This window comes from Macaca nemestrina, chromosome 11, assembly GCF_043159975.1.
Source record: "Macaca nemestrina isolate mMacNem1 chromosome 11, mMacNem.hap1, whole genome shotgun sequence".
Classification (NCBI taxonomy): Eukaryota; Metazoa; Chordata; class Mammalia; order Primates; family Cercopithecidae; genus Macaca; species Macaca nemestrina.
The window spans coordinates 114,627,331-114,654,773 of NC_092135.1; the positions used below are offsets into that span (position 1 = coordinate 114,627,331).

The window sequence follows — 27,443 nt, forward strand, 5'->3', positions numbered from 1 at the left end:
AGAAGAAGGCTTGCGCAGGGGAGGTGGTTTCTGGGGTCTGCCTGCCTGGCTTCAGATCCACCACATAATAGCTATTTCCATCTAAAATAAGGTGCTATTTACAGTGCCTACTTCATTCATCATCATCACCATCATCACTCTGTCAAAATAGGGGCCCAGAATCTCAACGATGCCTTACGACAAGTGGCTTTGGCAGCATGTAAGGAATAACATGGCGGTGGTGTTGGTATTCCTATAGTATAGGGCAGTGGTTCTGAAAGTATGTTTCCTAGGTCAGCTCCATCAGAAGCTGAGGCTCCATCAAGCAGAAACTCTGGGTGGGCCCAGCAATCTGGTTTTGTTCGTTTGTCTGTCTGTTTGTTTTTAGACAAAGTTTCACTGTCACCCAGGCTGGAGTGCAATGGTGAGATCTTGGCTCACCGCAACCTCTACCTCCTGGGTTCAAGCGATTCTCCTGTCTCAGCCTCTCAAATAGCTGGAATAACAGGCATGTGCCATCATGCCCGGCTAATTTTGTATTTTGAGTAGAGATGGGGTTTCACCTTGTTGGCCAGGCTAGTCACGAACTCCTGACCTCAAGTGATCCATCTGCCTCGGCCTCCCAAAGTGCTGGGATTACAGACATGAGCCATGGTGCTCGGCTACCAGCAATCTGTTTTAACAAGCCGTTTTGGCTGATTCTGATGCACACTCATGTTTGAGAACCACTTGGATAAGGCAGAAAACTGGTACCTACAGGTCAAGTCAGACTCACAGACATTTTTGCTTGCCCTGCATGATGGTTGGACATTTTGAAATTACGTGTCCACATTTACAATTTTGGAGATTTCACATAAAAACACAGATTTTTCAGCTTCTTTGTCTGGAATGGAGTAGTAGCTGCCCCTTGAGACACAGCAAGGATTCTCCAGTTTGCCATATCCCTGCTACGGCCTGTTGTTACACCTAGCAAGGTTTACTTGTTCCCTTTACCTGTCTGCCCCCTGCACCTGTTAAAGAACTCTTTATCATCAAGGTCAACGCCATTCCATAGAAGCCCTTCTTTGCACAGATGAGGAAGAAGAATCCCCACTAGGGAGGTGGCTTGGTTGCCCGTCATGGCCAATTCCAGACAGAACCCAAAGCCAAGTGACTCCCAGATCTGCTTTCTTGAGGGAACTGAGGCCAAGATGGGCCGAGGCATTAGAGCCTCTCAGGGACCCAGTCCTGCCAACCCTGCCCAGGACTTCAGTGTGAAGCCACTGAGATACTTTCAAGGATAAGACTCTGGAGGATGCAGAAAATGTCCCTTTTGTCTTGGAGTTTGGGTGTGAGGAGAGGGCCGGTGAGCTGGTGGAGCGGTCTGTTCATTTTCTCAGCTCTCAACCTGACAGAAGGGCAGAGGAGGTGCTGTGTACCGAGGGTCCTGGCTGTCTGCAAGGCCCCGCCCAGACACTGGGCTTTCTCCTGCAAAGCAAACATCCCCCAGACACTGCCCAGACACTGCCAGGGCAGAAGCTGCAAAGTATGAAGCCAAGGGGTCCCCTGGCTACAGTGATGGTGGCCACAGCTAGGTTGGCTTAATCCTGAGCAAGCCATTCCTGATTTTGTGAGGTTCCAGAGAGTTCCCTCAGTGAGGAGAAGGAGGGCCTGGCAGGGTGAGACGGCCCTCCAGGAAAACCTCTTCCGCAGACTGAGCCGGTGGTGTTGCTGGGCTGAGCCCCTGCCTGCCCGAGACATCACTTCCAGCCTTTCCCAGCCTTTCCTTCACCTGCACCCAGGCCGCTTCTCTTCCCCAGCTGGCTCCTGAAGAACATTCCTTGCCTCCGGTTTCGAGGACTCCTCTCCAGGTAGTCTTTCAGTTCTTTCTCTCCTCTTCATCCTCCCTCCAGCTTAACCCCTCTCTTCCCTCAGGAACGTCTTTCCCTCACAATTGACCCCAGGCCTCTGATTTTGCTTTGTACCTAACCCAGAGCATGCTCTGATGATAAAATGCCAAACCGCATCCCTTGGCCGCCGGCTCTTTTCCTGCCAGCCCCAGCCACCACCAGCATCTGTGGCAGCTTCCGGGCTCCCACCTTGTCTGGCACCCAAAGCACCTTTCTGGCACCCTACAGTGGGAGGGTTGGGGAGGAGAAGCTGGGCTTCCAGGGAGAGAAAGGCCGAGCAGTTCTGATTCTCAGAGGCAGGGAGGGTGAAGGAAGGGGTGAATACAGTGCGAGGAAGGGGAGGAGAGGAAGGGGAGGGGAGGAGGAGGAGGTGGAGGAGGGGGAAGTGGTGTTTGCTTGAAGGTCAGAGGGGAACTGGAGTGTTGAAAAGCATGAAGGGCAGAATTATGGGGAATGGTGATTTAATCTAAAGCAGTGGTTTCAAATTTCTTGGACTATGACACCTGGTAAGAAACACATTTTACATCACAACCCAGCAAACTACACTATGTGTGTGCACACATGTGTACACACATACACCACACATCCTGAAAAATCAAGTTTCACATGAAGATACTTACGCTTACTACATGTGATACACTAATATTTCTATTATATTCTTTTTTCCATATGCTTATCTTTTGTACATAATTATAATAAGTAGTCATTAAACACGAATACGATTATACCTATTAAAGTGATTTCATAATCCACTAATGATTCATAAACCACAGATTGAAAAACGATAAATATAGGCAGTGAGAGTGAATTTATTATTGGCTTCTAAATCTATGAAGGGTGATTAATAAATAATGATATTTATAAATAATGAAAGCAAATAGACATAGTTCTCAGCAGTTTTACATGCATGATTTTATTCGGTCTTATAAATCTATTAGGTACTATTATTATTCCCATTTTACAAATGAAGGAACACACACGCCGGAGAGTTCATATAACTTTGCTCAAGATGGTAAGTGGCAGAACCAGGATTCAACCCTCCCAGCCTGATGCAACAGCCACGGTCCAATATTCGGACATTCCTGCTGTTAAAGAAAGACATTATTCAATGATATTTGCTAAACCAGAGGAAGGAAGACTTTACTCAGGACTATCCCTATACGTTTAGGGACCATTGCAATAAGGTCTCACAGCAGGGACGAGAGACCAGGCTCACCTGGGCAAGTGGGGATTTGTAGCTAAGGAGCAGGGTGGGGGTCAGTGGATGGAAAATTACTGAGAGTAAACATTAGGGGTAAGGGGGATTCTGGCCAAACAGAGCTAACAGGATTCTTGCTGAAGACAGGCCAGGGTGATCAGACAGCACCTGGGGGATGGTGGAGGATGAGGAACCTGATCAGCTAGAAACAGTGTCCAGATCACAAGGATCGGGGACCTTCTTGCTAAACTGATTTAGCAGGGCTCTTTGCTAAAACTGGACTTTACAAGAAAGAGTCTCCGAGGAGATTCAGAAGTTGAACTGAAGTTTGTCGCAGCAAAGAATCTTTGTCACTGCACAAGGTGACCCGTACATGTTCATTGAGTCATTCATTCAGAGCTTTGAGCTTGGTGCTCCAGAGTGACAAATGACTGATTGTAGCTCCTGCCACTTGGAGAGCTGTCAGCAGTAAGAGGGAAGCAGATTTGGAACACAGAAGTGCTGACATCACAGAACGTGAGGAATCACAGAGCAGGCGCAGAGATCATCAAAGCCACCCCTCACTTCACAGATGGGAAACTGAGGCCCCAGGACCCGCAGAGCTAGAGGCCGAGCCTGGCATGAACCCAAGAGCTCGAGACAACCAAATCTGTTCTCTTCCCTCCAAGGGCCTCCCTGCAGGGTTATGAGAAGCCAAGAGAGTAAAGAGATATTTGTAGTTGCCATCTGGAGATTCTTGTGGGCAACATCATGAGTTCCTGGAAAGAGAGGTGAGCAAATGCCCAGTTCTGCTCTGCTGTTCCCCAGCACCTGGCCTCATGCCAGGCACTCGCTACCTTCTCTGAGCATCACTTCTACTGTCCATTTTCTCCTGGTCGTGTGCACCCTCCTCATTGCTCTGTTAGACTCTTCTTGAATTTACCATTTACATCTTATATTTTAGTTAATTCTCATTGCATTTGATATCTTCCCAACAGAGTAGATTCATAAGTACCTTGAGAATGTGGAATGTGTGTGCCTTCTATACTACCATCTACTCAATTGCCGAGGACCATGCCTATCTCATAAGCAGATGCTGAATAAATAAATGAATGAATGAATGGGCATTGGGGAACCATATCCCGAACTTCCCAACTGAAGCACTTCTCCTGGATTCTTAGTGGGGAGCTTTGTGCACAGAAGCTGCTCCACACATGCATTCATGTCTGCGTCCTTGGCAGCAAGCAGTAACTACTTATCCACGGATCAGGGTAGCGAGAGCAAGAACCTCAGGGATAACACCACTGAACCTGCAGCTTCATTTCAGCCTGCACAGAAAATACAACTGCGGCTATTGGGCCAGGCAGGTCCAGCCTTCCTGGGTCATTTAAAATGACTGCATGCTTGCTCTTCAGTCCTTTCCTTGCACCTGCATTTCTGAGGTGCCTTTGCCCTCTGGCTTCCAGGTAGCCGTGGCTGATTGGAGGAACTGGTAGATCACTGGAGGGCCACCAGAAGGAGGGGAGAAGCTCGCCATTCTTCCTCCTCCGGTCCCTCCACTTCCTGCCTTGTTGGGCAGCAGCTGTGTCTCCTTTGTGGACCCAGCTCCCTTGGGGGCAGCCCCCACCATTATTCTAGTGCCTGCTAGAATGTACAGTGGCTAAATTTTTAAAATAAAATACAGGCCACCAGTTAAATGTGAATTGCGGATAAACTGGATACTTTTTTTTTTTTTTTTTTTTGGAGATGGAGTCTCACTCTGTCGCCCAGGCTGGAGTGCAGTAGAGTGATCTCGGCTCACTGCAACCTCTGCTTCCCAGGTTCAAGAGATTCTCCTGTCTTAGCCTCCCTAGCAGCTGGGACAACAGGAATGTGCCATCATACCTGGCTAATTTTTTTGTATTTTTAGTAGAGACAGTGTTTCACGATGTTGGCCAGGCTGGTCTCGAACTCCTGACCTCAGGCGATCCACCCGTCTGTCTCTGCCTCCCAAAGTGTTGGGATTATAGGCGGGAGCCACCACGCCCGGCCCAACCAGATACATTTTTATATTACATTTTTTATTATGATAAAGTACACATAACATAAATCTTACCATTTTAACCTTTTTAAATTATACAATTCTGTGGCATTTAATGCATTCTATACTGGCTTTTAAAATACTAGCAATTATTTGTTATTTATTTGAAATTCAGATTTAACCGGTGTCCTGTATTTTATACGGTGACTGTTGCTCCCGGGCTCTGAAAAAGCACCTCTTCTTGTCACCCCTCCAGTCCAAGGAAGTTTTTCGAGTACTTCTGTAACCAATTCCCTCCATTAAAGTCTCTGAATAAGACTTAGCGAGCAAACTCCCTCCCTCCTGCTTCCCTGGCTGGACCCTGACTGTACAAACAATAAGAAGTACCCACCCTCCAATCACCAAGAGCCCAGATATCACAATAAGGTCCTGGAGTAAGCTCCCATGTGCTTCCATCCCGCCCAGCCTGCTCCATCATCAACCCCCTTCCTCAGCAGCTCTCAATCCTCCCCTACTCCAGAAAGCAGGCCAGGTGTTTCTGTAATTCTCAGGTGCACCCCCACCCCCTGCCTGGGGCGATTGGTTCCATGTGTTTGTCGGTGGGGCCACCCGGCCCCCTCCTGGCCCCCCTACCCGCCTTCCGCCCACCTGCCTTCCTTCCTCACAGCTCCGCTCTCGCCTCGCTGAGCCCTTCCTGTCGCACGTCTGACACGTCCCCTGCGTCTGCAGGCTCTCCTGCTCCCTCCCTGCCCCCTTTCAGACAAGACAAAGGAAAGAAAAGGGTGGCTCTTGTTGCATTCACTACTTTTATTAATGAATGCGAGAACAAAAACAGCTGGCCCTGCAAACGTCCTGCTGAACTGGGGTGCTGTAAAAGGAGATGGAATCCTAGCATTTTGGTTTTGAAAGGGACTTGAGGGGCTAATTAATCTCATTCTTGTACAATACGGGGTGCCTCTCCCAAAATCACAAAAACCAGAAACACGGCGCGCGAGTCATGAACCCATGGAGGTGAACAGTTCAGCCGCTGGAATATAGACAAGAGGTTCCCAAAAGTACTTTACATCCTGAGAGCCTGAGTGTGTAGTGAGATGGACTGGCACAGCGCTACCCCGGGTGCATGTGGCTTGTGCTGCTGGGGTACTGTGTTGCTGCACCACAATGTGATAAGGATAGAGACAGAGAACATTCAGAAACTTCGGGAATAATTTGACATTGCTGCACCTTCCAATGCCTAATTGTTTTGCTAGTCATTCACTTTATGATTGTATTTTACAAAAGTGTCAGTCTGTGATGAACTAGGGTGCAAAAACGGGTTCTTTGACAGAGGTGATTTGAAAGGCACTCTTTCGGAGCAGCACTCAGGAGTTGAGTACAGTTTTGGAAAGAGGATAAATGTCTGGAGGCAAGTGACTTAACCTCTATGGATCTGAGTTTCTCCTCTGTAATATGGGGACAATCTTGACTCCTACCTCATGGGACTGTTGCAAGAATTCTACAAGTTCATGACATAAGCACCGTGGGGCACCAGACACACAGTAGGGGGCGTGTGTGATTATTTGTAGATGCTTCTTGACTTGAGTTGACCAAACCAAGATCATTGTCCACTGACTTTCTGGGAATCTCTGAGGACACAGCTTCTATTCTCACTCTTTGTGGGCTGTTATAATAATTACTGATCTTAAAGTTTGCTTCTTTCCATGGTGACATTTCCATCCTCTTCTCTGTCTTGACTCACGGGACCTACAGGGTGAAACCTGGAATCTCTGCATTGGACCCGAGCACTAGGTCCACCCTGGGGCCAGGTTGGAGTTGATGAGGGAAGCCAAGGGCAGTTATGGGGGTCTGAAGAGAAGGTATTAAGCCATGAGAGGGAAGGGCCACAAAACCAGAGTCACAAAATAGGCACTAAAATGGGGACTCCACAAGGGCAGCAGAAGGCAGACCATGAGAGAGAAATGTGGGACAGTGGGGTGTCATTATGTTACTGGTAAAGGAGTCCCAGTCCAGACCTCAAGAGAGGGTTCTTGGATTTCATGCAAGAAAGAATTCAGGGTGAGTTCACAGAGTAAAATGAAAGCAAGTGTATTCTAGAGAGGTAAAGAAACAAAGGAATGGCTACTCCATAGGCAGAGTAGCCCCAAGGGCTGCTGGTTGGCTATTTTTATGATTATTTATTGATCATATGCTAAACAAAGGGTGGATTGTTCATGAGTTTTCTGGGAAAACAGGGCAATTCCTGAAACTGAGGATTCCTCCCCTTTTTAGACCAAATAGAGTAACTTCCACATATAATGAGCAGTGAGGACAACCAGAGGTCACTTTCCTTGCCATCTTGGATTCGGTGGGTTACGGCTGGCTTCTTTACTGCATCCTGTTTTATCAGCGGGGTCTTTATGACCTGTATCTTGACAGGAGTCCTGTCAACCTTCTGTCTCATCCTGTGGCTAAGAATGCCTAACCTCCTGGGAATGCAGCTCAGTAGGTCTCAACCTTATTTTACCCAGCCCCTACTAAAGATGGAGTCACTCTGGTTCGAACGCCTCTGACAACTGCAGCAAGCTGTTGGCTAATTCATAGCATCCGTAAAAAAAAAAAAAAATTTTATGTTTATTTATTTATTTTTTTGATGGAATCTTGCTCTGTCACCCAGGCTGGAGTGCAGTGGTGCAATCTTGGCTCACTGCAACCTCCACCTCCCGGGTTCAAACGATTCTCCTGCCTCAGCCTCCCGAGTAGCTGGGATTATAGGCATGTGCCACCACGCCCTGCTAAGTTTTGTATTTTTAGTAGAGATGGGGTTTTGCCATGTTGGCCAGGCTGGTTTCAAACTCCCGACCTTAGGTCATCTGCCTGCCTTAGCCTCCCAAAGTGCTAGTATTACAGGCTTCAGCCACCACACCTGGGCTATCGCATCCTTTAAAGTGTAGGACATGCTCCTTCCTGATATGCATCTGGAAAGCTAAAGATATTCTCTGATGTCTCATAACCACTACTCATACCTTAACACATCTCGCTCACTCTAGGAGAGAACGTTGTTGCAGACCCTGTCATGTGGTGGACAGGAGACAACACCACACTTTGTCAGCAGGTAGGCAGCTGTGGTCCTGGTTGCACTGGTGTGCCCTGCCTGTGTCTCCCTTTCCTTAGTATACCTCTACTGTTAATTAAAAAGTCTACACAGAGGACTCAGTACCAATCCTATACTCACATCTAGCTCATCAGCATGCTGGGTGTGCTTTGTACTATGTTTTTCTTTTCTTTTTATAATTTTGAATTACTCGCCAATACTTTCAATTTGAGAGAATTCATGGAAAAGTCAGGAGAACTGATTTTGCTTTGAAATGAGCCCCTTTAGCTACCTTGGACCTTCATTCCTGCCAGGCCACAATCAGCTGGAGCTGAGCAGAAGCTGACCCCTTCAGATGTACATGGGCTCTCCCCTTGGCACAGTCCCCACCATTCCCAATGGTCAAGAAGCATCTATGTACGAATCATCACAGCTCTCTGCTTATCTAACTGATTAATACACGCTTTCTGGTACATATAGACATCTGAGTTTGCAAACCCTTGTCTAAACTTTGGACTCTTAAGAAGTCCCTACGGCTAGGCACAGTGGCTCACACCTGTAAGCACTGTGAGACCACAGTCCTGATTGGAGGTTTAGGTGCCGTGGTTACCTTGCCCATAGCTCTGGATCCCCCGCCCTTTTGATTCTTTGGAAAAGGGAGATTTGCACAGATCAGATGAGAAGACCATGGGCAGTATGGGGTGGAGAGAATGATGGTGTGTCAGGCATTTATTCAGCACATTGTGTTGTACCAGGCCCTGGTGAGGTTCTGGACACACGGTGGGGAGTGCAGCAGACTCATTCCTTATGTGCAGGGAACTTACCGTTCAGTACAGAAGACACACATTCATCAGAAATTCGCACAAATCAACGTGAAGCTGTAACTATGAGAAGTGTGACAGATCCGTGGAGTTGGTAGGGAGAGATTGATGCAGGGAGGACAGGTCTTCCATGAGAAGATAGCTGAAGGAGGAGTTGAACAGTAAAAGGGGAGAGACTGGAAGAGCTTATGATGGGGGAACTGGCTGTGGAATGAGGCTTGCCAGGGGCAGAGATCCTATGCAAGACCTTGAAGGCAGGTCTAAGGTCTGGGAGCTTTATCTTAAGAGCCATGGGAAGTCACTGAGGGTTTTGAGCAGGGGTATGAGTTGATCACATTTATATTGGGAAAAGAATCTTATCTGGCGACTATCTGGAAAGCAGATTGGGGCAAAGTTTTGCTTTCTCAGTAAGAAGGCAGTGAGCAGAAACCTCTTAAGAGTGTTTGCTAGTCATTTCTGCTGCTCCCCTACCCCTGTAAGCTACACCAGAGCATAGGGAATTGTCCGTTTGGTTCACTGATGTATCCCAAGCAACTAAAATTGTGTCTGGCATGTAGCAATTGCTTCCAAAATTCCCAAGAGCTTCAGGGCAGGTTTACATCAATCTCAGATCCTTGATTGACAGACTAAGGCATCAGTCATCTTGATTCATTTGACCAACTTGTACTGGGACCTAACATGTGCTCAAGAGGAGGATACAAAGGATCCCATTGCCTTAAAGGGATGAGACAACAATCAAGGAAGTGGCAAATGCAGGATAACAATAAGGGCTCAACTGTCCACAGTGCATGATAATGAGTTCATCAAAAATGGATTTGTTGGACGTTCCTTGATCAAGGTCAGGAGAATCTCACTCAGTATCTGTATTAGTTCGTTGTCACGCTGCTGATAAAGACATACCCGAGACTGGGAAGAAACAGGGTTAATTGGACTTACAGTTCCACATGGCTGGGGAAGTCCTCAGAATCACAGCGGGAGACAAAAGCTACTTCTAACATGGCGGCAGCAAGAGAAAATGACGAAGACGCAAAAGCGGAAACCCCTGATAAAGCCATCAGATCTCGTGAGACTTACTCACTATCACGAGAATAGCACGGGCAAGATCAGGCCCCCATGATTCAATTAGCTCCCCCTGGGTTCCTCCCACAACACGTGGGAATTCTGGAAGATTCCATTGAAGTTGAGATTTGAATGGAGACACAGGCAAACCATATCAGTATCTGCTTTTGGTAAGCTGCATGACCTTGGGCAAGTAGCTTTAACTGCTCAGAGCATCACTTTCCTCACCTGAAAAGTGGAGATAATAAGAGCTGCTTTGTAGGGGTTTTGTGATGATTAAATGAAGTAATTAAATGAGATCACTTTTGGAAATCACTTTGCTAAGAGGCTGGCACATAGTGGACTACCCAGCCATGCCACTGTTCCCTTCCTCCTCCTCCATTCTCCTTCTCCTTCCTATTCCTCCTCCACTTCCTCTCTTGTTGTTGTTATTATTATTATTATTATTAGCTAGCCAGGCTGCCTGTATTTCTCCAGAAAACCATTCCCCATGGTAAAAAAAATCCACCCTTGGCCAGGCACAGTGGCTCACGCCTGTAATCCCAGCACTTTCAGAGGCTGAGGCGGGCGGATCACAAGGTCAGGAGACCCAGACCATCCTGGCTAACATGGTGAAATCCCGTCTCTGCTAAAAATACAAAAACATTAGCTGGGCGTGGTGCTGTGCGCCTGTAGTCCCAGCTATTCGAGGTTGGAGAATGATGAACCCAGCAGGTGGAGCTTGCAGTGAGCCGAGATCAGGCCACTGCACTCCAGCCTGGGTGACAGAGAGAGACTCTGTCTCAAAAAAAAAAAAAAGAAAAAGAAAAAGAAAAAGAAAATGAAAAGAAAAAAGAAAAAATATCCACCCTTGCTTCTACTCTCTCAGTGGTATATAGAGTTGTCCACATGAGAAGCAGCTCAATTACGATTGTTGACTGCACGGCCTCATCACTTTTGGTTTTGAGCTCACAGTTGAAACCATGTTTGTCATCTCTGTCCTCCATGGATTAATACGTGCAGCCTGTCTCTCCTAATCAGATGTCACTGTGGCCTCTCGTGGTATCCCCTGAGTAGTCACTCTTTCCAGAGAATGGCCACCCCTCCAGCCTTATGGCTACCCTCCTATGGGCCACTTCAAAGGGATTTTTGCCCACTCCTCAGAGCCTATATTTTAAGTCAAATCATTTGAAATAAGCCCTCCAAACTGTGTGGAAAATCTCTCTAGGCATTTTTATGTGAAGTGGAAACAGAAAATCTTACTTTTATAGAAAGATTCCTCTGGGATCTCACTATCTAGTAGAGAAGACTGGGGCAGCCCTGAGGTTTGTGTTACTGGAAAGGCTTAGGAGGGAAAGGCGTCCGCCAGCCTCCTGGGAAGGTCACCTAAATCCCTGCTTAGCATTCAGCGTAGGCTGAGGGCACACCTTCAGGAGACAGGAGCAAACAGACTCCAGTTCCTCTTCCATATTCTTCCAAAGCAGTTTTGGTGAGTACACAGGACCAACTGCTGTTGAAATGCACACCTGCTCACCTCACAATGTGGCCCAGAAGGAACCAGAACCCAATAGGATAGGGGCAGAGTTATAAACAACTCCACTGGCTACATCACACTGTGCTTATCGCTGCAAATATTGACTCTGGAGGATCAAACAAGTGGCCAAAAAAACAATAATATTTTCCCCAGAGAGAAGGTCTTGTTCCAGACAGCCAGGATCAAGTCGGATGGGCAGGCAGTGGCAGATGGCACAATGCAAGGTGAAGGTCTCCATGCACGGGCGCTGCTGTCACGTGGTGGGTCCTCTTGGAACTGCTATGCTCAGGGAAGGAGAGACCAGACTCAGGGTGCCATCAGATGGTCTTAAAGAACACAGAGCCTCCCATATCGTGGATCAGAGTTTTCAAAGTCAAGAGATAGCTCCAAGAGGCAAATGTCCACGGCAAAGACTCGACTCCAGGTTTGGCAAACATTGACCTGAATCCCTTCTTTGGGTCAGACATCCTGCCAGAAACCTCCAAGAATGATTCTACATAATCCTTACAAAAGCCTCATGAACTAGGTGTTCTTACCCCATTTTGCAGTTGCAGAAACTGAGGCTCCTAAAGGTGTGATGACTTGCAAAATAGGTCACCTTGTAGGTTATCTGGCAGAGCCGGGACAAGGACTCCCCAGTAAGTGCCTCTAAAGTGTGCTGTGCTTGCTCTGGTTGTTTTGAGCTCTGAGTTCTTTTGTGTTACAACTCAAATGCCCCTTATACAGGGAAAGTCCAGAGAGCAGGATTCTGGACAAAGAGCAGGAACTGAGGTCATTGATTGGCTAAGCCTTGGGGTTGTTTACTATTTTGTAAAGATGTGGATAGAAATAATTATTGATTCTGCATTCTGGCTCTTGGGCAGAAGGCACAGTTTTGCAAGTATCGGCAAGATGCCCAATGTTGCACCCTAGCCATGCAGTGTGTGTGTGTGTGTGTGTGTGGGTGGGTGGGTGGGTGTGTAGGTGGGTGTGGGTGTGTGTCTATTGCAATTGTGGTAGAGGTTTCATTGTGACCCTCTAAAACCTCCTTTCTGCCCAACCCCCAGACAATGATACCTTAGAGCAAGAGCAAGCTTGTCCAACCTGCGGCCCAGGAGGACTCTGAATGCAGTCCAACATAAATTCGTGAACTTTCTTAAAACGTTATGATATTTGTTTGCAATTTTTTTTTTTAATAGCTCACCAGCTATCATTAGTGTTAGTGTATTTTATGTGTGGCTGAAGACAATTCTTCTTCTTCCAATGTGGCCCAGGGAAGCCAAAAGATTGGGCACCCCTGCCTTAGAGTCCCTTGGCCACTGATTATTATTATATTATAGCAGAGTCACCTCAGATCTGCTCTACAGAAGGAAAGGGCTGGGTCATAGAAGGAGGCCTTCAGCGGATCAGGCGTTCCGGGGATTAGGAGGTGATGAGAGGATGAAGATAATACCAATGGAGGAAAAAGAGCCATAGAACACAGAGAAAGAGAGAGAGGGAAAGAGAGAGAGACAGACCAACCCCAAGATAAGCTACAATGTGACAGGGAGAAACAGCAATGTAAGAGATAGAAATAGTTGCACTGTGACAAGTTGCTGAGAGGAGAGAAACGCTTTACAGAAAGTGAGCAAGAGAAGTTTCACTGGAGGCGGCAGTGGGAACGATTTCAAGTGGGAAGTCAGTGCACATGGAGAGCTGTGGATGAGAGGGGGTGATGGATGGCCGTAGAGAGGACTCGGAGAGACTGTGGGTGCTGGGCACTGTGGGGTACTGCAGAGACATGGTGCTGCTGCTACCCAGGGCCCTGAGGTCCTGCCAACCACCAGCAGCCTCCAGAAAAACCATTTCCAGCAGGCACCTGTTGTTCACGGCTGAAACCCAAGGGGAATGTGGAGTTCAGATATGGGAGACAGAAAAAGGATCCCAGAAACACCTTCACGACCGAGGAGACAAGAGCTCTGATTTCTAACACCACCTCCAGGAAGTCCTCCCAGCCCACAATTTAGGCTGCAAGACTGCAGAATTCCCCATGATTCATCTAGAGGCTCATCGTCCCTTTGTGTTGCCTTCATAGCTCTGTAGAATTATAATTAGGGTTATAATTCTCTATAGGCCTTTTTTATTTGTGTTTTTCCCGTGGGTGTGTATTGTTTCTTTTAATAGTCTGTACATTTCTCTACTATTTCTATCTCCTTAGCAGTATCTGGTGCAGGGCTTCTGTTCTTTTGGGTATGTGTAACACTCCACTTCTTCCCCTTTAGCAATTTATTCTTTTACAAAATTCCCAGTTTATTACATCTTATGCCATTCTCCTGGCCATGTCCTTTGTTAAAAATACCCTTCCTACTTGATAGCTCTTTATACTGCCCATTGCCCTCCATGAGGTATTTATTATCTCATGAAGGCAGAGCAGAAGTTATTATTCCTATTTTATAGATGAATGGACTGAGTCTCAGAGACATGTCTATCACTTAACTTGGCCAAAAGATTAAAATATTTTCTACATTGTGTAGCAACATAACAGCATACAAGCTGATTTTAGGTGGGATTAGAAGGAAGATCTCTTATTTAAGTTATGTATTTTGTCTTTATGTGTAATAGGAAAACAATATATTAAAGCTGTGTTTTGGGGCATATTATTCCTTGCAGTGTTTTTATTTCAATAAAATAAGTGTGACCTTATGTGGTGGTTCACGCCTGTAATCCCAACACTTTGGGAGTCCCCGGTGGGCGAATCACTTGAGGTCAGAAGTTGGAGACCAGCCTGGTTAACATGGTGAAACCCCGTCTCTACTAAAAATACAAAAAATTAGCCAGGTGTGGTGGCGGGCGCCTGTAATCCCATCTACTTGTTAGGTTGAGGCAGGAGAATCGCTTGAATCTGGGAGGCGGAGGTTGCAGAGAGCCGAGATCGTGCCACTGTACTCCAGCCCGGGTGACAATGCGAGACGCAGTCTCAGAGAAAAAAAAAAAAAAAAAAAAAATTAGCCAGGCTTGGTGGCATGCACCTGTAACCTCATTTACTCGGGAGGCTGAGACAAGAGAATCGCTTGAACACTGGTGGCAGAGGTTGCAGTGAGCTGAGATCACGCCCCTGCACTCCAGCTTGGATGACAGAGCAAGACTTTGTCTCTAAATAAATAAATAAATAAATGAGTGATTTAAACATAAATATTAGAGAAATAATAATCGAAGTGGTTCAAAGATAACGCACCGAGTAGGAAGAAGTTCTTGAATGGCTGATGTTTGGGAAATACTGCTTGGTGTCAGCCCTGAACACAATGGTGCTGGATTGTGTTTTCCTGCCTGGCCACAGTCAGGATGAAAAGGCAGGAATGCCAAATAGAATGGCTGTTGCTTTGGGAGTTACAGGATCATCCAATGGCCCTGAGGGGTGAGCTGCTTTTCCTCAGGCTGCGATTCTTCCACCTATGCAAAAGAGAATCACCAAGGCTGCTCACTTGGAGGCATAGCAGGAGAATGAGAATACAGTAACCTCTCTACCATAGGCAAAGCCAGGCAGGAGGGTTGTGGGGAGATGGGTGAGATGGGTGAGAGGACGGATGGGGGCACAGGAATCAGAGAATACCAGTCTCTGCCCTCACTGAGCTTTCAGTGTCATCAGGGAGAGGGAGGTAGGGCACAAAAAGAAACACAAAGCAACCTAAACTCAGATCTTAGGACAGCTTTGAGGGGGGCTCCACGCCTGGTGTTAGGAGCGAGAAACAGGCTAGATGAAGTTTGCCTCACCTTTAGGAAGGTGCTCTGCAAGGCCTGAATCAGGAATCATTTTAGAAGAGAGTCTTCCTCCTACAAAGAATGTTTCTAATCCCCAAACTGCCCTATAAAGAGTCTCCAAATTGAGGGTTCTACTTCTCCCCTAGGGAGGGATTCTTGGCTACCTCCACCCCGCAATGGCTGTTTCCAAATTGGATTATTTCATCATTTCCTCCTATTCCTTCCCCTATTCTCCCTCTGTCTTGGTAGAGCGGTAACAGCCTCACCACCTGGCTTCTGATTAGAAACGAGAGGCAGCGGTTTAATCACAGAGCAACAGAGAAACAAGGCCTGTCTGTGAAATTGCAGCGTGTAGTCTATACATCCTTCTCCCAGGCGGGAAAGAGTTGGGGAGGCGGAAGGATGTAGTTCAAACTCATTTCTCACCACCATCCAGCAGCAATTTCATCAGAAATCAAATGTGCCTACAGCAACTTCTTGCTTTCCATGACATGACTCTCTGCTGAGGCAAGAGATTTCCTGGAAAGGGGAGTTAGGACAATGAGTGTCTGCTGCATTGAGGGAAGGGAGTGAGGAGACTGGGAAGGGGAGAGGGCTGTGTGCACAGCTGGGCACACAGGGTCTATAGCCTGCATTGCAGTTTGTCTCTGCGGGGTGTGTGTGTGTGTTGTGTGTGTGTAGTGTGTCTATGGGGCAGGCTGGTGTCTGTGGGGCGTAAAGACAAGCTGATCAGTGAGCTTGTAATTTCCCATTGCCAGGCCCTTGGAAATGCTGGCTGGGTGGCTTCCCATCCTTTATTTGTTTAGCTTTGCCTGCTACTCAGTGGCCTCAGGAGGGTGAGGGTGGGGGTAATGAGGAGATGAGATAATTGTGGGGGCCTGGACCAGTTTGCTCAGACAGTATTGTGTGGCTGAGACCATTGAGCTAGTGAAAGAGAGAGAGAAACCACCAAGTACAATAATACCAAAAGTAAACATGAAGGCCGGGCACAGTGGCTCATGCCTGTAATCCCAACACTTTGAGAGGCCGAGGTGGGTGGATCACCTGAGGTCAGGGGTTCGAGACCAGCCTGGCCAACATGGTGAAATCCTGTCTCTACTAAAAATACAAAAATTAGCCGGGCATGGTGGTGTGTGCCTGTAATCCCAGCTACTAGGCGGTCTGAAGTAGGAGGATGGCTTGAACCTGGGAGGTGGAGGTTGCAGTGAGCCGAGATTGTGCCACTGCACTCTAGCCTGGGCAACAGAGCGAGACTCCATTTAAAAAAAAAAAATTAAATTAAATTAAATTAAAAAAAAAAAAAAGTAAAAAGGTAGACATGAAGACTCCAAAACAAGGATTGATGTGTTGAGAGGAGCTGAAGGTGGCAAATGTGCCGTCTTTCTCCAAGTCGCTGGCTAGGGAATGGGGCGAGCAGGGATTTGCTTGGAGGGGAGAGGGGAACCAGCAGACAGATTTAGGATTAAGAAGTCTGCTGCGTTTCAGGAGCTCCCCCATTGGAATAAGATGGGCTGTTGTTTGCCAGGCCTGAAAGGTTTATTTAACGATTCCAGATAGAATATCGCCAAACAGATGTAGTCTTGTTCCTCGAAAGAAAAGCTGCAGCAGGAAGCAGGGGGCGGGCCGTCCAGTGGAGGCCGCAGTGCCGCTCACATTGTCCACAGATGCTGCACTCTGCCTGAAGCCTTTCCCAGGCCCGTTCTCGCGGCATCTGCTTTGCTTCCTTCTGCCGCCTGTCTCTCTTCCTTTCTCCAAGAAGTCTCAGGGTGCACATCTGAATCTTGTCCTGACTGAACAGAGAGGGCCTGCCAGGGCCTGGCCGGGGCTGGGTTGAGATTCTCCTCTGGGGACGCTGGGGACTGGGAACACCTCACCCTGGGATCCTGGGAGGGTGTGGGGACCCTCATAAAAAACTTGACATTTGTGGAGCTGGCCTTTCTCACAGGCATTCTAGGGCTTTCTTGGGGTTACGCGGAGGGCTGCTTTAATGGGGGTCGGTTGGATACAGGCTGGGAAGTGATCCTTCAGGCCCTATGTTATCTCTCGGGCATGGAAGCCTTTGAAAATCTGCTCTCTAAAACTGAGGAAGCCCTTGAGCAGGGGTGGACCAGCTACAGCCTGTAAGCTAATTCTGGCCGCCATCTGTTCTTGTAAATAAAATTTTATTGGAACACAGCCTGCTCATTTGTTTAAATATTGCCCTTGGCTGCTTTTGGGATATAATGGCAGAGCTGAGTCCTTGCGACCCCATGAAGCCTGCAAAGCTTAAAATATTTACCATGGTGCCCTTTACAGCAAAAGTTTGCCAACTTCTCATCTAGAAAATTCTGGCTGAGGGATGCTTTGCTCAACACCCCTTTCTGTCAGATGCAAAAGGCCCCCGTCCTGAGCCATCAAGGATTTCCACAACTCTTTGACCCCAATGCAACCTTCCAAAAGGGGAGGGAAAAAACTTCTATTTGTTTGTAATGTGTTTAATGGGAAGCGCCTCTACCCAAGGCTTGGAGCTCTGTCTATAGTGCTCTTTGTAAAACTGTGAGCCCCAGAAGCTGTGCAGGACTCCTGGCCTGGTAGAGGGTTGACTCATTTATCCAAATTGGCCTGCCTCTGGAGAGCAGCAGTTGGCCCTTGCTTCCCAGGGAATGACCAGCAGTCAGAGGAGACAAGGGTGAGTGGAGCTGCCCCTCAACTCCTTGGAACAAGGCCTGGCTTCTATGCAGATGTCCCGTCAGTGAGGAAGTGTGGATGCTGTGCCAATTATGCTGTCCAAAGATGGCCTCCACAATATCTCTGTCCCACTCGTTATTTCTCCACCTCCTTGAACATGGGCTGACCTTCTGTGTGTCTAGTAGGATGTAGGGGAAGTGATGCTGTGGGACTTCTCAACGCCAAAAAGACTTGCAACTTCTGGGGCCAAGCATGGTGGCTCACGCCTGTAATCCCAGCAACTTGGGAGACCGAGGAGGGTGGATCACCTGAGGTCAGGTGTTCAAGGCCAGCCTGGTCAATGTGGTGAAACCCTATCTCTACTAAAAATACAAAAATTAGCTGGGCATGATGGCACACACCTGTAATCCCAGCTACTCGGGAGGCTGAGGCAGGAGAATCGCTTGAATCTGGGAGGCAGAGGTTGCAGTGAGCTGAGATTGTGCCACTGCACTCCAGCATGGGTGAGACTCCATCTCAAAAAAAAAAAAAAAAAAAAGACTTGCAACTTCCATTTGGTCTCTTGGAGCACTCACTCTTGGGATACTCCCTCTCAAAACCCAGACCCAGCCACCATGCTCTGAGCCACCTGAGCCACAGGAGAAGTCAGATGCAGGTGCCGTAGTTAACCAGCCAGCTCAGCTCGCAGCCAGTAGCCCGCACCCACTGCCCCCAGGGGAGTGCGCAGCCCTCTTGGGTGTCAGCTGAGCTGGGCTTTCAGATGATGACTCCAGTCCCAGACACCGTCTGCTATAACCACATGAAAGAGCCCACATGAGAACAGCCCAGCTGAATCCAGTCAACCCACAGAACCACAAGAAGTAAGATAAATGACTGTTTCAAGACTTGAACTTTGGGATGGTTTGTTATACGGGAAAGGTCATGAGAACAAGGCAATGGCAGTGTGAGCTGTGAGCGGAATAGGGGATGAGGCTGGCCATCTGGTTAGTCCCAGGTGGGGTTCCATTGCTTTGGTCTGGAAAGCTTCTTCTAGTAGTAGAATATTTGGAGTTTTCCCTTCTGTGCCTTGGTATCTCCTTTTTAAGGAGAATCATCACAAACTCCCTACCTACAAAATATAAATCAAGAAGGGATTTTTTTTTTGAGCCTACAACATGCCAGGTGCTGAGCTCACAGTATCTTCACAACTACCCTTTGAGGTAGACATTATTGTTCGCATTAAAGATTAGGAAACAGAGGCTCGGAAAAGTCAGATGACTGGCTTGAACTCCTCCAACAAGCAAGTGGCAACATCAGGATGCAAACTCAGATCTATTGTTGCATGTTTGAATATTAATTGAAACTGACAATTTCTATTGCTACTGGAAAAACATCCTACAAGATAAATGTGATAAATAATACTTACATAGTACTTAAATATTTTAGACGTTGTTTTTAAGTCTTAAGTGCTTAAAATATTGTTATTTATATGCTCACAACAACCCTATGAGGTAGGGATTATCAGTGTCTCCATTTTATAGATGAGGAAACTGATACACAGAGAGGTTAAGAACCTTGGCCGGATGGGCCGGGGGGGTGGCTCACGCCTGTAATCCCAGCACTTTGGGAGGCCAAGGTGGGCAGATCACCTTAGGTCAGGAGTTCAAGACCAGCCTGGCCAACATGGTGAAACCCCATCTCTACTAGAAACACAAAAATCAGTCAGGCGTGGTGGCACACGCTTGTAGTCCCAGCTACTCGGGAGGCTGAGGCAGGAGAATCACTTGAACCCAGGCGGTGAAGGTTGCAGTGAGCCGAGATCACACCTCCAGCCTGGGTGACAGAGCAGGACTCCATCTCAAAAAAAAAAAAAAGAAACTTACCCGAGTTTACTCAGCTAGTAAATGGTTGCATTAGTCAGGATAGACTAGCCTATACTACAATAACAACCTTCTCAAATCTTAATGGCTTAAAACAACAGAGGTTTAATTCACACTCATTAGCTATTCAAGGCAGGAGGCTCTAATCTCTAATCCATACAGTCACTCAGGATCCAGGCTGGTGGAGACCCTGCCATATTGCAGCCTCACCATTTAAAACATGAAGAAGACAGAAACTGAGGAGTCATGTAGGTTTTGTTCCGTTGCCTCAGACTAGGACTAACACGTCGCTTCATCTCACTCACAGCTCACTGCCCACAGCTAGTCACTTGTGACTGCGAGCTAAGCTTCTGTGTGTGAAGGAAGGAAAAGAGAATGGGATAAAGGTGAACATCAGCAGGCTCCACTGCAGTAGTGTGAACCAAGACTTGAGCTAGGTCATGCGGCTTCAAAATCCTTGCTCTTAATCACACCAAACTGCCTCTGTGAATCATCATTTCCTTCATCCAGTGCCCAAGAACATGCAGTCCAATGCCCTCATCCTTCAGAAGAACTTGAGTAAACTCAGAGAAATTGAGTAGAGTGCCACAGCATGCCCAAGGCCACACACCCTGAGGTTGGCAGTAGGTCCTGAGTTAGAGTTGTCATTTCTTGGTTCCCTTGGAAGTAGTGGAAAGGTAAGGTTTTGACATACTAGTTACATGACCATGGGCAGGTCACTTACATTGTCTAAGCATCATTTGACACTTGTAAGAATTAAATGAAATAGCACCTGTAAAGGTGTCTGCATGGACTTAGCGCTGCTAGTTTTGTTCCTTTCTTCCTGTTGTCACTGCACTTCCCTGCCTGTTACCCAGGCCATGCAGACCAGCCAGGCCTTTGACTTAAGAGTGCGGATAAGATTCCAAACCCTGTGGCTGGTTTCCATGCTTTCTTCCAGGCTTCTGAGGACCCCTGTGCTCTGGTTTCTTCTATTTCTTTTCTGTTACTTTTCTGTTACTCTTGAGCACACTTGCTGGAAGCAATATGCATCCAGTTCTCCCTCTCTTTCCTCATTACACTTTGGGGAACAACTCCAATCCCTTCCAACCAAGTAGTCCCTTTGAATTTCTCCTTCCTCTGCAAACATCTTCCCATCTTTACAGAGGGAGGGACGTAGTGCTTTCCTGACCTCACCCTAAGGAACTCTAAACATCATACCCTACTCCTGCAACATGCCAAAAGACATGGGCGCCTCTCATTTGCCTAACGCAATCATAATGGCAGGACTATCTCTGGCTGAGGGTTGTATACCAGGCAGTGGGTTAAGGATTTCACCTTGTTTTATTTACTCTTATTTAACATTTTTGTTATTTTTTAAAATTAGAGGCCGGGCGTAGTGGCTCACTCCTGTAATCCCAGCACTTTAGGAGGCCAAGGCGGGTGGATTACAAAGTCAGGAGATTGAGACTATCCTGGCTAACACAGTGAAACCCCGTATCTACTAAAGAATACAAAAAATTGGCTGGGCATAGTGGTGAGCGCCTATAGTCCCAGCTACTCGGGAGGCTGAGGCAGGAGAATGGCGTGAACGCAGGAGGCAGAGGTTGCAGTGAGCCGAGATCGTGCCACTGCACTCCAGCCTGGGCGACAGAGCGAGACTCCATCTCAAAAAAAAAAATAAATAAATAAATAAAATAAAAATAAATAAATAAATAAAATAAAATAAAATTAGAGACAGGGTCTCATTCTCTTACCCAAGATGGAGTGCAATGCTGCAATCCTAGCTCACTGTAACCTTGAATCCCCGGGCTCAAGCATCCTCCTACCTCAGCCTCCCGGGTGGCTAGGACTACAGGCACCCTCCACAATCCCTGGACAATTTTTTAATTTTAATTTTTTGTAGAGATGGGGTCTCGCTGTGTTGCCCAGGTTGATCTTGAACTCCTGGCCTCAAGCAGTTCTGCCTTGACCTCCAGTATTGTTGAGATTATTGGCATGAGCCACTGTGCCAAGCCTAATTTACTCTGTTTTTTTTTTTTTTTGTTGTTGTTGTTGTTTCGAGACAGAGTTTTGCTCTTATTTCCCAGGCTGGAGTGTAGTGGCACGATCTTGGCTCACTGCAACCTCTGCCTCCAGGGTTCAAGTGATTCTCCTGCCTCAGCCTCCTCAGTAGCTGGGATTACAGGCTTGCACCACCACGCCTGGCTAATTTTGTATTTTTAGTAGAGATGGGGTCTTACCATGTTGGTCAGGCCAGTCTTGAACTCATGACCTCAAGTGATCTACCTACCTCAACCTCCCAAACTGCTGGGATTACGGGCATGAACCACAGTGCCCAGCCTAATTCACTCTTTGCAACAAGTCTCTGAAACAGGTACTATTATCACCCCTTATTACAGATGAGGAAACTGGGGCTGAGAGAGGTTAAATAACTGGCCCCAAATTACATAGCCAGTAAGCAGAGGAGGTGGACATGAATCTAGGCAGCTTGGTCCCAAGGCCCTTTTTCTGCTTAACTCCTACCTGCCTCCAGGGCCTACATTCTATTCTGTTTCTTTTCTTTTGTGTCCTTTCCATTTGGTCACTGTGGAGTCATCCAACCTGATCAGCAACTTCTAGATGGCAGGGCTACACAAAGCCTAACCTATCATCTGGGAGGAGGCACTTGGTTAAGATTTTCTGAAGACAAAGATGATGACAGTGATCGATTGAGTGGTTGACCTGCCCCTTGATGGTTGTTCAGAAAATCATCACAAAGCACATTTTCCATTCTTCATCTTTTCCGTAATGATGTTCCCCAGATTTCCATTAGGGAGTTTCTTTCCAAGGATCTGGGTCAGAAAAGCCAGAGGTCCTCGTCCCTGTTCATTTTGTTTCAGGGTTCACCAAGGAGGAGGCTATGCTGGTCTTTGGCAAATCCCTGGGGAATGTATAAAAACTAGAGGACATTTCCTCTGCTCAAGCAATGCTCTTATCCTTTTGTGCTTCTTCCCTTCCTCTTGAAACAACAACTAAAACTCAAACTCAGAACTCCCCCATGAACAAAAGGATATAAGCCATTCATGGTGGCATGTGCCTGTAATCCTAGGTACTTGGGAGGCTGAGGCAGGGGGATCATTTGAGCCCAGGCGGTTGAGGCTACAAAGCGCTATGACTGTGCCTGTGAATAACCACTGCACTCCAGCCAGAGTAACATATAATAACATATAACCCCATCTTTAAAAACAAGTATGATGGCTGGGCGTGGTGGCTCACACCTGTAATCGTACCTAGACATGGAATTTCTGGGTCATAGGGTACACATGTGATCAGCTTTAGTAGACAGAGCCAAAAAGTTTTGCCAAGTAAATGTATGAACGTATACTCCTATCAGCAGTACCTGGGGTTCCACTTGCTTCCTATCCTTGCCAACAATTGGCACTTTCCATCTTTTTTTTTTTTTTGAGACGGAGTCTCACTCTGTTCCCCAGGCTGAAGTGTAGTGGCGCAATCTCGGCTCACTGCAAGCTCCACCTCCCGGGTTCACGCCATTTTCCTGCCTCAGCCTCCCGAGTATCTGGGACTACAGGCGCCCGCCACCACGCCTGGCTAATTTTTTGTATTTTTAGTAGAGACGGGGTTTCACTGAGTTAGCCAGGATGGTCTCGATCTCCTGACCTTGGGATCCACCTGCCTCGGCCTCCTAAAGTGCTGGGATTACAGACGTGAGCACTTTCCATCTTTTCTCAATTTACCAGTTCTGTTTGAACACCTTCTTTATTCACAGTGGGCTATTCACAATGGGGTTTATATATGTATGATAAAATAGGAGGAATTTTTAAAATACAATTTCAACTTTTATTTTAGATTCAGGGTGTGCATGTGCAGGTTTATTATATGTGTTGTGGCGTGATGCTCAGGTTTGAGGTATGAATGATTCCAACACCCAGGTAGTGAGCCTAGTAGCCAACAGTTAGTTTTTCAACCCTTTCCCCCTCTGTCCCTCTCCATCTAGTAGCCCCCATTGTCTGTTGTTGCCATCTTTATGTCTATGAGTACCCAGTGTTTAACTCCCACTTGTAAGTGAGAACATGTGGTATTTTCTGTTCCTGTGTTAATTCGCTTGGGATAATGGCTTCCAGCTGCATCCATGTTGCTGCAAAGGACATGATTTCATCCTTTTTTTTTTTTTAATGGCTGCGTAGTATTCCATGGTGCATATATACCACATTTTCTTTATTCAGTCCACCACTGATGGGCACCTAGGTTGACTCCATGTCTTTGCTATGGTGAATAGTGCTGCAGTGAACATATGAGTACATGTGTCTTTTTGGTAAGATAATTTATTTTCTTTTAGCTATATACCCAGTAATGTGATTGCTGGATCAAATGGTAGTTCTGAGTACCTTGAGAAATCTCCAAACTGCTTTCTACAGTAGCTGACCTAATTTACATTCCCACCAACAGTGTATAAGTGTTCCCTTTCCTCCGCAGCCTTGCCAACATCTGTTGTTTTGTTGACTTTTTAATAATAGCTATTCTGACTGGTGTGAAATGGTATCTCATTGTGGTTTTGATTTGCATTTCTCTGATGATTAGTGTTGTTAAGCATGTTTTCATATGTTTATTGGCCACTTGTATGTCTTCTTTTGAGAAGTGGCTGATCATGTTCTTTGCCCACTTTTTAATGGGGTTATTTGCTTTTTTGCTTGTTGAATTGTTTCTGGACATTAAACCTTTATCAGATGCATAGTTTGGAAATATTTTCTCCCATTCTGTAGGTTGTCTGTTTACTCTGCTGATAGCTTATTTTGCTTTGCACAAGCTTTTCAATTTAATTAGGTCCCACTTGTCAATTTTTGTTTTTGTTGCTGTTGCTTTTGAGGAGTCATAAATTCTTTCCCAAGGCTGACGTCCAGAATGGTGTTTCCTAGGCTTTCTTCTAGAATTGTTATAGTTCGAGGTCTTACACTTAAATATTTAATCCATCTTGAGTTCAATTTTGTATGTGGTGAGAGGTAAGGGTCCAGTTTCATTCTTCTGCATATGGCTAGCTAGCTATCCCAGCACTATTTATTGAATAGGTACTTTTCCCACTGCTTATTTTTCTCAACTTTGTAACATTATATCTGGGTTTTCTATTCTGTTCCATTGGTCTATGTGTCTGTTTTTGTATTAGTGTCATGCTGTTTTGGCTCCTGTAGCCTTATAGTATAGTTTGAAGTCAGGTAATGTGATGCTTCTGACTCTATTCTTTTTGCTTTAGGATTGCTTTGTCTGTTTGCACTCTTTTTTGGTTCACATGAAAAATACAACAATTAGCCGGCCATGGTGGCGGACACTTGTAATCCTAGCTACTCTGGAGGCTGAGGCAGGAGAAGTGCTTGAGCCTGGGAGGTGGAGGTTACAATGAGCTGAGATCGCACCATTGCACTCCAGCCTGAGCAACAGAGCGAGACTCTGTCTCAAAAAACAAAACAAAACAAAACAAAACAAAAAACCCTGCTTATTGTAAGTTTTCATTTATGTGAAAACTCATCCACACCAGTAGAAGTCAGGACAATGTTTATCCTTGCAGGGCATAGGGATAATAACCAGCAGGGGCATGAAAGGGTTTCTACATGCTGTTAATGTTCTTTTCTTTATTATTAATTTATTTAGACAGCATCTCACTCTGTCATCCAGGCTGGAGTGCAGTGGCATAATTACAGCTCACTGCAGCCTTGACCTCCTGGGCTCAAATGACTTTCCCACCTCAGCCTCCTAAGTAGCTGCAACTACAGGCATGCACCACCAAGCCCAGCTTATTTATTTTTATTTTTATTTTTTTGTAGAGACAGGGTTTCACCATGTTGCCTAGGCTGGTCTTGAACTCCTGGGCTCAAGTGATCTGCCTGCATCAGCCACCCAAAATGTTGAGATTACAGGCGTGAGCCACTGTGCCTGGCCAATGTTCTTTTTGATCTGGGAGCTGGTTATATGGTGCCGTCAATTTGTGGATATTTATCTAGTTTATCTACTTTTTTTGCATGTGTATTTCAAAACATTTTTAAAAAACATTCCTCTCCTGATGACTTGGACAAAATCTCAGCTTGGGTCGACTTAACTTGAATGCTTCTTTTAGATTGTCTCATCTTTCTTAACTTGGGGAGAGTTTACCAGCCTCAGAAGTTTCAGCAGGCAACAGTATCCAGCTCAAATCAAATAACATTGTTTTGTTTTCATTGTGTTTATTTTTATGGTTACCATCTATAGATGACCATCAATACTGCATTTCCATTTATGGTAGTGATACAAAGTTTCTTTTAAAAACGATCGTAAGCAAAAAAAAAAAAAAAAAAAAAAAAAAAAAAAGTGAATTGCCTTACTTTAAAAAAATTATGTAAATAATAGTACAGATGGTACCTAGTTACAGTAAACCATGTAAGGGTGGGGTTTATAAAACATGGTTGAGATGGAAAAAGGCAGGGATTAAGGGGAAGGGAGAAAACCAGTCTTAGCCTGTCCCCATCTCTCAGCCAGTCTGTCCTTACTGCTGGGCACAGACAGGCTCTGAAGCCTAAGGACATAACTTTGCAGAGGACTCATGAGAAATTTAAAGTGAAGAATGCTCCAGGACCAATGGGATGGGCAAAGCAAGAGACACGGAGCAGAGAACCTGGATTCACTCAACAAATATTCTTTGAGCATCTCTGTGCAGGCACTGTTCTAGCCCTGGGCCTACAGTAATAAGCAAAATGGTTAAGTTGTAGGCCAGCCAGTAACCAGCTCTGGGTCCTGGGCTGAGTCCCGCTACTTCTTTAGGCTTCAATGGATTGAGGATGCTCTGTGATTCAAGCCTCCGTAGCAGCTGGCCTGGCTCAGGAGAGGTTAGGAAAAGCCTTAAAAAGATGGGATTATTTTGTTATGTGTTTGTGTGTATTTAGGGTGGGGAAGGGTAAAATTGGCCATTAATCTGGGAACTAGGAGAAAAGAATTGGGTGTGGCCTTCAGGCTCATTAGAAAGTGAAATCTCATTGAGTACTTTGCATTTGTCAAGTCAGCATCACTTTGCCTGCTCATCTCCACTGCTCTTGGCTAAAAGATCAAGAACTTTAAAGGAGGTGGAAAGAGAATGAATCTCAAAAGGTAAGTGAGCAGCTGCATGTGAATGAATGAATGAATGAATGAATGAATGAATGAATGAATGCCAGCCACTCTTAGCCTCTTAATAGACTCATCACAGCCTTTCATCCCCAGCTCCTGGGCATTGCAATTAAGACAGAAAGAGAATGAGGGGCCCTGCCAGGAATATTTTGAGAGATTGTACTTTTCATTCACTCAACAAATATTTATTGAGTGCCTATCTGGTGCCAGGCAGTATTTAGAACTGTGGGCTGTCCAATTTGCTAGCTACCTGGCCACACACGGCTATCAATCATTTGAACTTTGGCTATTTCAAACAGAAATGTGCTGTATAGCATACACATTGGAACTTGAGGATTGAGTATAAGAAAAGGAATGTTAACTCTCATTAATTTTAGTGTTGATTACACACTGAAATGATAGTATTTTGGATATACCGCCAAATTAAGAATATTATTAAAATAAATATCACCTATTTCTTTTTACTATATTTTTAATATGGCTACTAGAAATTTACAATTGCACATGTGCTCAAGTTTGCGGTTTGCAGTTGATTTCTATTGGACAGTGCTGTTCTAGACCCTGT

The 27,443-nt window shown here is 46.1% G+C and overlaps 1 protein-coding gene across 1 annotated transcript in view; it reads left to right on the forward strand.

Moving 5' to 3' along the window:
• Window positions 1-3,679: 3,679 nt before the first annotated feature.
• LOC105481182 (insulin like growth factor binding protein 2) overlaps window positions 3,680-27,443 on the forward strand; it is a 55,310-nt gene continuing 31,546 nt past the window's right edge. The window contains exon 1 of the mRNA XM_024792687.2: window positions 3,680-3,836. The gene's annotated coding sequence lies outside the window, so the exon portion shown is untranslated. The remainder of the gene's footprint in view (window positions 3,837-27,443) is intronic.